Raw genomic sequence first — 8,251 nt, forward strand, 5'->3', positions numbered from 1 at the left:
TGGCTGGCATGAGTGTAGTTCCTTTTTTTGCTTCCTGGCTCAAGTGTGTATAATTCAAAGCATTTTCAAGACTCAACACTATATTCCTTATTTGATTTTGAGATCTGATGCCAATTAAGTGTGTGTGTGTACAGTTCTGTTATTTTTTTCTCACTTTTTTGTCAGTTTTTATATGTAAACAGTTACCGTTCATTGATTGGAAACACTAATTCACTCATTGTCAGACATGTGATTTTTGACTGAAGTGTGCAATTTGAAACAGATTCAACACTGCTTTTTGTTGATGCCATAGCTTTTTGACTGAAGTGTGCAATTTGAAACAGATTCAACACTGCTTATGTTGATGCCATAGCTTTTTGACTCCAAGTGTGTGCCTTAATCAGTGCTGGTTAGCATGTCTGTACAGTTTATGCTTTTTTTTATTGAAGCATGTGCGTGTGTCTTATCTGAGACATTTCTTAATTGTGAAGAATCTGGTGAGTGATTGTCAGAATGAGTGTGTATCTGTGTAATGGCTCCTTTGTTTAGTCAACAAAGTTAATATGTTGAGCCCAGCTGTCCTAAACGGAAAAATATGTGTCTGGTTTGTCTCAAAACAGTAACGTTTCACAAAATTGAACAAAACTGTTGAAAACACACCTACTGGAGCTAACAAAGGCAGAGATTAGGTACAAATCAAAAGTAATGTGTTAAATATCACACTCACACCAGCTTCACATTCACAGAGTGACAGATTGGTAAAAATTAAAATACATATAATGTGTTCAACGCTTTATTTAACTGAACTGTCATTGTCAACATATATATAAAAATTAAAAACAAAAAACACGTAACACTGAATTCAGGGAAATTTTTAGTTACTGTCTTCAGCAGCACTAAAGTAAAACGAAATAGAAAAAATAAAAAAATAAAAACAAAAAACACACACACACATTACACATTTACAGGTTCACAATAAATGTTCTAAGGTAATATCAAAGTAAGCACTAAAGCAGACACCAGACTTGATCCCAAAAAGGAAAAAAGAATCGCTTCTCCAAACATAAACATACAAAGTTAGAAATACCATTTCTCGAATAACAATGAAATGAAAACTCACACACACTGAAGCAGAAATAATAGGTAATCTAAAACTAAAGAGCTTCACACATAAACATACAAAGTTAGAAATAGAACTACAAGTTCTTGAATAATAACAAAATGAAAACTCATACACAGCAGAAATTATATGTAGTCTGAAACTAAAGAGCTTCGGTCAATTTCTCCAAGTATCGCACTTTAGCAACGTCACTCAATGATGTAATGTACTTCTCTTTTGGCTGGTCGACCGTTTTTGTTCCTGATTTTGACATTATTCAATTAAAACACTCCCGAATCATCGAGCGGCGCACTGACGCTACTAGCCGTTCCGCTTCTTGCCCTCCAACCCATTTCTGCGTATCACGTGACACCGCTCCGAAGTACGCAAAAGGGAGACCTCCATCCCTTCGGCGGCAGCCATACTGCCAGAAAGCGATGCAACCTGTCGCAAAATTGAGTGGGAGAGCTCGATCACAGCTATGCAACCAGCCATGGGAGAGCTCGATTACGGATATACAACTAGCCATGACGATTGTCCAACTACAGCAATCTTAAAAAGTGTGTGTGTGTGTGTGTGTGTGTGTGTGTGTGTGTGTGTGTGTGTGTGTGTGTGTGTGTGTGATTCACAGCTCCAAGCGCTTTACAATTAAAAAACAAACTCACACACACACACACACACACACACGCACACACACACACACACACACACACACACACACACACACACACACGCACACACACACACTGACACACACTCATACGCACATACAATATACAAATCATGACATTAGAAAATACAGAATCAAAAACAACAAAAAAGGTAGGCTATTGGAACGTTTGTTATTGACAAAACAATACATTCACAAATATATTGACCCAACGGTCTTTTAAGTGCGCAGACAGGCGGGGATGTAGCTCAGTCGGTAGCGCGCTGGATTTGTATCCAGTTGGCCGCTGTCAGCGTGAGTTCGTCCCCACGCGGTTCGGCGAGAGATTTATTTCTCAGAGTCAACTTTGTGTGCAGACTCTCCTCGGTGTCCGAACACCCCCGTGTGTACACGCAAGCACAAGACCAAGTGCGCAGGAAAAAGATCCTGTAATCCATGTCAGAGTTCGGTGGGTTATAGAAACTGACACGAAAATACCCAGCATGCTTCCTCCGAAAACGGCGTATGGCTGCCTAAATGGCGGGGTAAAAAACGGTCCTACACGTAAAATGATTCCACTCGTGCAAAAAGCACGAGTGTACGTGGGAGTTTCAGCCCACGAACGCAGAAGAAGAAGAAGAAGAAGAAGAAGTGTGCAGACAAACAATAACGAAAACTTATCTGGCTGATTTTTCGGCTTCCGCCTGCCACGAAGCCGCAAGCGAATGAATGATTATATGACGAAATTAGTGAAATTTTGGAACGTTGGCAGTCTCTTTGTTTTTTGATTTATTAGAAAATACAAGCAAACCGTCTAACCCATCATAGCGACAAGAACAAGCACACAGTCAATCAGTGACAGCAACAACAAAATTCAATGCCGTACTCACTAACACATAGAGAAGTGCGTATGATCAGGATGTTCTTGCAGGTTCACTGGGCTCCTGCATGTATTTCATAGGCTCAGTGTGGACATAGACCAAATAGCCTATGGTGTGGATTAGTGTTTGTTCGCGCACATCCTTATCATTACCATACACTTTGATTCATTTTCAAATTGAATAGGGAAACACTATTGTGGGGGGGAATTGGCTGTCTGCATAAGGACTACATTTTGGTCCCGCAGAGCCATATGCCGGTTATTTGTGCGTGTGTTTGTGTGCCAGTGTGTGTGTGTGTCACGTGTGTGTGTGTGTGTGTGCACGGTGTGTGTGTGTGTGTGTGCACGGTGTGTGTGTGTGTGTGTGTGTGTGTGATTGTGTGTGTACTGATATTTGCATGCAGACGTGCTCGTGCTCGTGCGTGTGTGTGTGTGCATGCCGTGCGTGCGTGTGCGTGGAGCACGTACGTTCGTGTGTTTGTGCGTATGTCTGTCTGTGTGTCCGTATGTCTTCCAGTAAGAAGACTGAGCTCAGGGATTCTGTGAGTACACTTGAAGAGAACAGGTTCGAGCGTTGCGTAGTAAGACGAGATGTGTGGGAGAGGAAGGGGGGGGGGGGCCTCGTCAGCGCCGGTCACAACGCACGGACATCAATCACACAATGACATCAGTGGGTCTGTTGGCCGCTCCCTGACAACATACATCGTGTGTAATACGTTAGGCAAGGCCCTGTACAAGGCTAAGGACGAATGTTTCACTGAACCTTCACTTTCGAAGTGGACTGAGGATGGTGGACTGAGGATGGGGGAGGAACGGGGGGAAGGGAGTGAATAGGAAGATAGGGAGAGGGTGTGTGTGTGTGTGTGTGTGTGTGTGTGTGTGTGTCAGTGTGTGTTCGTACGTGTGTGCGCTTGCATGCGTGTTTGTGTGTTTGTGTGTGTGTGTGTGTTCGTACGTGTGTGCACGTGCGTGCGTGTGTGCAGTGTGCAGTGTGTGTGTGTGTGTGTGTGTGTGTGTGTGTGTGTGTCAGTGTGTGTGTGTGTGTGGACGAGTGCGTTGATATGCTTGTTTATGTCACTCCGTCCTTTCACTCATTAAACTGTCTGTCAGTCAGTCCGTCCGTCTGTCTGTCTGTGTGCAGTCTTGACACATAAACTTGCGTGTGTGCGTTACCAGGCTGCACACGCCAAAAATCTACTCATCACTACATTCGGGTACAGAACACAATTGATTTGATAATTACGCTGTTGAGTTCAGTATAATACTTCGAGGGTACTCAAACATCTATCAGCAGATGTAACCAGTGCGATGTCCCGTCACCAGGCAGTGTCAGAAAACCGGTTTCCAACGGTCGCTTTCAAGATTAATTTTGGTCTTCAAAGGACAGCGACTCCATTTTTTTCTGTTGGAAGGTACGCTCCAGGCTGGCATAGCAACAACACAACAAGTTACAGCTTGTGTGATTGTTTATACTCATGATTGGCGTGAAGTGAGACATTGTTTTGTTTGACCAAAAAAACAACAGAAAAACCCAATAAAAATGTATAGTACAGCCCCCCCCCCAACACACACACACACAAATGCCAACCACAAAAATGTGTGCATATCGAGGGTTCCCTGCCAGAACCCAGTATCTCGACTTTTTGGTGATTTTAATTTTTTTACACCAAAATATAGTTATTGACTTCCTCTTCAATGTAAATATTGAGTTTGAACCAAAAACTAAAAAGGGATCGATTTATTGATCAGTGCCGAAACCAAGTATCGTTTGTTGTACACAAACCATCCGTGCCAAAACCCTGTATAGTGAGATACGGGGTTCTGGCTGGCATTACTTCGGTGAGGATCATAGAACGTTCCCTGCCAGAACCCTCTATCTTCAGATACGGGATTCTGGCTGGCATTACTGCGGTAAGAATCATAGAACGTTCCCTGCCAGAACCCTGTATCTTGAGATACGGGATTCTGGCTGGCATTACTGCATTAAGAATCATACAACATTCCCTGCCAGAACCCTGTATCTTGAGATACGGGATTCTGGCTGGAGCCTTTCTGACTGCAACTAACTCGCAATGGTCAGCAAAAAACACTTATTTCGACATACGTGGCTTTTGTGGGACAAAATCAGACACAGATTCAACAGAATTCGTGAATCAAAAAGAAATGTTCGGAGATGGATCTTTTCGGCGCATGTTTTTTTATGCAGAAGCAGGCGGGTTCATAACCAGAACAAATTAGTGGATTTTTTTAAAGCTAAATGTATTGTTATGGTTTGTCAATAGTCAAAACTGTCCCGTAAGGGCGTATCTAAACTTGCATAAACATGTGAAACGTGACAAAGCGGCGAAGTGTTTGTGACACGTTTTTTTTTTTATATTACTTGCGATATTAACTACAATGTAATCAGCTGCAGAACCAACGTTTACGGCCAGTCAGTGTCAAAGACTTGTTGTTTACCCGTGATTTGTAAAAATGTAGAACATTTTACAGATCACGGGGCGCCGCGATTTGTAAAATGTTTTACAAATCACGTAAATGCCCCCGATATTTTTTCTTGTCATCTCCAAAGTCAAGGGATCTATTAGATTTTTTTCTTCTTCATTTCTTTATAGTCCCATCGCTGGGAAATTTGGGTCGCTTCCTCCCAGTGAAAAGCTAGCAGCAACAGAGTCACGCTACCCCAAACTGAAGGGATCTATTAGATTTTTTGGATTTTCTTCTTCATTTCTTTAAAGTCCCATCGCTGAGAAATTTGGGTCGCTTCCTCCCAGTGAAAAGCTAGCAGCAACAGAGTCACGCTACCCCAAATTCAAGGGATCTATTAGATTTTTTTTCATTTATTTATTGTCCCATCGCTGGGAAATTCGGGTCGCTTCCTCCCAGTGGAAAGCTAGCAGCAACAGAGTCACGCTACCCCAAATTGAAGGGATCTATTAGATTTTTTGGATTTTCTTCTTCATTTCTTTATAGTCCCATCGCTGGGAAATTTGGGTCGCTTCCTCCCAGTGAAAAGCTAGCAGCAACAGAGTCACGCTACCCCAAATTGAAGGGATCTATTAGATTTTTTGGATTTTTTTTCATTTCTTTATTGTCCCATCGCTGGGAAATTCGGGTCGCTTCCTCCCAGTGGAAAGCTAGCAGCAACAGAGTCACGCTACCCCAAAGTGAAGGGATCTATTAGATTTTTTTAAAAATTCTTTATTGTCCCATCGCTTGGAAATTCGGATCGCTTCCTCCCAGTGGAAAGCTAGCAGCAACAGAGTCACGCTACCCCAAAGTCAAGGGATCTATTAGATTGTTTGGATTTTTGTTTCATTTCTTTATTGTCCCATCGCTGTGAAATTCGGGTCGCTTCCTCCCAGTGGAAAGCTAGCAGCAACAGAGTCACGCTACCCCAAAGTCAAGGGATCTATTAGATTTGATTTTTTTTCATTACTTTATTGTCCTATTGCTTAGAAATTCGGGTCGCTTCCTCCCAGTGGAAAGCTAGCAGCAACAGAGTCGCGCTACCCCAAAGTCAAGGGATCTATTATATTTGTTTTTCTTTTCATTTCTTTAGAATGACCGACGTCTTTTTCGTGCTACAGTGGTAACACGGTGGTGGAACATGGATTCGAACCTACGACCCTACGATCACAAGTCCAGTGCTCTACCAACTGAGCTACTGGGCCCCCGGGTACACTTTTGCCGTATGGGCGATTGCACCTCCGCACCGCCCCCCCCCCCCCCCACACACACACACAACTGGCAGGCTGGATTTGTTTTCTTTGTTATGCTGAAAATCGTAATGTTTTACCTATCCGGCCCAAACCACCCCCCACCACCAAGCATAGAGGCTATAAACAACAAATATTAATAATAATAAAAGGCATGTAGACTTTGTGGAATGCGATATTTTAACTTTTGTACAAATCGCGGTTTTAGGTTCGACGAAATTTATTTTGTAAAATGTTTCTACATATTTACAAATCACGGGTTAACACGAGTGTCTAAAATACGGGAGAAACGAGATTTCAAAACAAGAACATATTTTGGGTCAACTTGACTTGCCAGCCTGCTTTAACCAAAAAGCATTGACGGGTCACCATATCGATAATGGCACAGCTGAATGATGATCAAGATAATTATGCACCCGCACAGTATCATTAGAGGACGATGGGAGGAAGACCATAAAAAGAACCCTGTTTCTCGTGTTATTATGACGGTTGTGGGATTTGTTGTTTTTGGTTGCACACGAAAAAGCTTCCTAAATAAAAAGAAAGAATGGTAGCTCAAATATGTAAAACAAGCAGTGCATTACAAAACTAAACAACACAAAATTCGTGGTGTGTTTCTCACATTAATTTTATTGTTTTGTTTCACAGCATGAATCAGATATTTCATTTGGCAACGTCTCCATACTCGGTAAACTTCCAAGGGTAGTCCTGCCAGAACAACGTAGGCAATGTTTTGTCAGGCCCCAAGACTTGTGCACTAAAAGTTCCCACCTCAAATACTTATATACTGTTAATAATTACAATGTTTTTGAAAAAACCTATACATGACAAAATCGCTCGAAAAATCCGACTAAAATCCCGCTGTTGTTGTGTTAAAAAAAAAGTATAAACTGGTGTCTGGCACTACTGTCAACAGAAACGAGAAACATGTTGACAAGCATAGGCCAGAATACTGTGCAGGAGCGCGTTTTTGTGTGTGTGTGTGTGTGTGTGTGTGTGTGTGTGTGTGTGTGTGTGTGTGTGTGTGTGTGTGTGCGTTGAATGGCCACCCGGATAAAAAGTTGTACGATGTACTGGGATTTGGCTAACAATTCACATGGTAAGAGGCTGCAAACACGTGGCATTAAAAGCCTTTTTTTTATTGCCTCGCTGTTGGCACAACAACAGTTCTAAAGTAAACATAACCGGAAAAAAGCGATGAAAACATTCTTCAAACAAATAATACCGTAACAATACCAACAAACAGACAACTCTTGAACACAATTTACCCTTATGAGCAATGCAAGTGCGCGCGCGGATGTGTGTGTGTGTGTGCGTGTGTGTGTGTGTGTGTGTGTGTGTGTATGTATGTGTGTGTGTGTGTGTGTATATGTATGTGTGTGTGTGTGTGTGTGCGTGTGCGTGTTAGTGTGTGTGTGTGTGATAATTGAGCAACTAGAGCAGTCTAAAAACGGTGTTTTTTCGGAAAGTGTACAGGCGCCTGTGCGTGTAACGTACGTCATCAAATTTAGCTTTTACGTCACGCGTTTGCGAAGTTCTACACATCGTGCTGACTAAAACCACGTGTAAAATCGATTCTGGCTGGTCAAGTCTGTACATAGAGCAGGTCCGAAGCTCTGGCAAAATGCTGTATCATCATATAGGTGGTTCTGGCTTTATCACTTTGCGATTTTTTTCATGTTGAGAAGAGTGCCAAAACATCGTATCTGAAGATACGGGGTTTTGTTACGGCTATTCTGTGTGATTTGACATGTTGGGAAGAGTGCCAAAACATCGTATCTGAAGATACGGGGTTCTGGCAGGGCTATTCTGTGTGATTTGTCATGTTGGGAAGAGTGCCAAAACATCGTATCTGAAGATACGGGGTTCTGGCAGGGCTATTCTGTGTGATTTGTCATGTTGGGAAGAGTGCCAAAACATCGTATCTG

Source organism: Littorina saxatilis, linkage group LG13, assembly GCF_037325665.1.
Source record: "Littorina saxatilis isolate snail1 linkage group LG13, US_GU_Lsax_2.0, whole genome shotgun sequence".
Taxonomy (NCBI): domain Eukaryota; kingdom Metazoa; phylum Mollusca; class Gastropoda; order Littorinimorpha; family Littorinidae; genus Littorina; species Littorina saxatilis.